Here is a 2,500-nt window from a genome sequence, read left to right on the forward strand (position 1 = left end):
CTTAACCTAACCCACGTTGTGCCTTAACGTAACCCACGTTGTGCCTTAACCTAACCCACGTTGTGCCTTAACCTAACCCACGTTGTGCCTTAACCTAACCCACGTTGTGCCTTAACCTAACCCACGTTGTGCCTTAACCTAACCCACGTTGTGCCTTAACCTAACCCACGTTGTGCCTTAACCTAACCCACGTTGTGCCTTAACCTAACCCACGTTGTGCCTTAACCTAACCCACGTTGTGCCTTAACCTAACCCACGTTGTGCCTTAACCTAACCCACGTTGTGCCTTAACCTAACCCACGTTGTGCCTTAACCTAACCCACGTTGTGCCTTAACCTAACCCACGTTGTGCCTTAACCTAACCCACGTTGTGCCTTAACCTGCTCTGTAATTGGCATATGACACGTTACATTAATCTAGTGTTGTCTAACCACAACCCTCTGAATATAGTTCGCTACTCGCACCGCCCACCCTCTTGTGTGTCGTTTCATGTTGAACACTTCGCAAGTGTTGCTTACTTTTTACATGCTCCCGCTGTACACTGTAATGTGGACAACTGCAGGATGTACATCGCCCCCCCCCCCTCCACCCTGCCTTCGCACGCTGGTCGTTCAGGTGCTTGCGTGTTCAATGCCCTTCGCAGCTGTTCACTGGCATTCGCATGTCGAAGCGCTCAGTCTACGTCGTGGTACGGCCTGTGTCCACTGTCCGCTGATATCGTAAGCTTAATCCTCACATTGTACTGCACATAGGTCCGTATGTACTGAATGATACGCTGTGGCACATGTGTGACCGTACGACTGCGCCCAACAACAGCGAACCATACGGTCCAAATGTTGTGCACTCAGCCACGTGCCGTCTCCCCATAACAGCTACATTGCAGTGTGGTACGCCATAGAGACGTGTGGGAGTAACGGACGCCCTGGATGGCGATCAGCATGAGCCGTCTGTTGATGTAGTGGCGCGTGTATTCAAACGTAGTCGTCTCTTCTCACACAGTGTGATAGCATGGTGCACCGCGTTCCACATCTGCGACATGGTACAGATGCTGGTTGACAGTCGGTCTCGTAATGGACATCGCATACGTAGGGGGCCACCTCCCACGTGTTCTCTAGTCGTGCACATTTTGTTGCGTGTATGTGGGCAGACGTAGTGTGTCGTGACACCTAACAGACAGGTATGCAATAATCGTTGCATTTGCAAACTGGGATGGACGTCTACGTTTGCTGGTGACGTGACGCAACGCAAATGAACAACTGGTAAACCCATTGTGGTGCGGTTGTTGTTGCTGGAGGTAAATCAGTAAGGGCAAATCTGTGTGTGAAGCGATACGCGGCGGTGGCTGGGTGGGACCGTCCCCGGCCGGTGAGGGGGGGCCGCCCGGCGTGCTGGCCGCGCGGTGCGTGGGCGCACGCGCTACAGCCGGCTGGTGGGGGCGCCCAGTGGCAGGCGCGCCGGCCGACGGACGCGGCAGGCGGCGCAGCTGCGCGCCGGGGCACCCTGCGCGCGGCGCCGGGCGGCCAAAGTGGGTCCTCGCGGGCCCGGTGCGAAGCGCGGTGGACATCTGCAGTGTGCTGGTCCGACTGAGGACTGTGTGCGTTGAGGATGCGCCGCCGCCCGGCACTCGGCGCCGCGACGCCGTCTGCTGCTCGGTCGCCCCAGCGGTTCTCGCTGGTGGTTTGTATCGCAGTTGTGCAGACGTGTTGGCACGTGCGCTGTGCTGGGAGAGTTCGCTTCGGCACCCACGTGGGGCCTTTGCCCTTCTGTGGCGCTGGCGTTGGAGCTGCCGGTCACCGTAGGTGGCGCGTGTTGTCTCCCGCCGGCAATGCCACGACAGCACGCTCCCGGGCCTCTGTCGGCAGCGGCAAGCTCAGTTGGGAGCACGGGTGGTCGCACCTAAAGCGTCTACTCGCCTAACTCCGGGCGATTGCGCCTCTCTCGAACCCGACCAAGTACTTAGGACGGCGCTGCGCGCCGCCGGGACCTGAGAGGGTTTCGAGGTGTATTGTGCAGGGGAGCTCAGCCTCCTCCTGTTTGCAGAATAATTGAGCGGACGCTTGCGTGTTCGCGCGGGCCCCTGGGACACACTCCCGGGCGGCCGGCTGCTCAGCTCTAGTTGACGCAGCTCCCTGGTTGATCCTGCCAGTAGTCATATGCTTGTCTCAAAGATTAAGCCATGCATGTCTCAGTACAAGCCGCATTAAGGTGAAACCGCGAATGGCTCATTAAATCAGTTATGGTTCCTTAGATCGTACCCACGTTACTTGGATAACTGTGGTAATTCTAGAGCTAATACATGCAAACAGAGTCCCGACCAGAGATGGAAGGGACGCTTTTATTAGATCAAAACCAATCGGTCGGCTCGTCCGGTCCGTTTGCCTTGGTGACTCTGAATAACTTTGGGCTGATCGCACGGTCCTCGTACCGGCGACGCATCTTTCAAATGTCTGCCTTATCAACTGTCGATGGTAGGTTCTGCGCCTACCATGGTTGTAACGGG

At 56.9% G+C, this 2,500-nt stretch overlaps 1 non-coding gene across 1 annotated transcript in view; it reads left to right on the top strand.

The window, feature by feature from the left end:
- The first annotated feature begins 2,126 nt into the window (after window positions 1-2,126).
- The window catches only part of LOC126151580 (small subunit ribosomal RNA), a 1,909-nt gene continuing 1,535 nt past the window's right edge, over window positions 2,127-2,500 (top strand). Inside the window, exon 1 of the ribosomal RNA XR_007532034.1 lies at window positions 2,127-2,500. This exon is cut by the window's right edge and continues 1,535 nt beyond it. This is a non-coding gene — a ribosomal RNA (small subunit ribosomal RNA).

The sequence above is a fragment of the Schistocerca cancellata genome, unplaced genomic scaffold, assembly GCF_023864275.1.
Source record: "Schistocerca cancellata isolate TAMUIC-IGC-003103 unplaced genomic scaffold, iqSchCanc2.1 HiC_scaffold_1072, whole genome shotgun sequence".
Classification (NCBI taxonomy): Eukaryota; Metazoa; Arthropoda; class Insecta; order Orthoptera; family Acrididae; genus Schistocerca; species Schistocerca cancellata.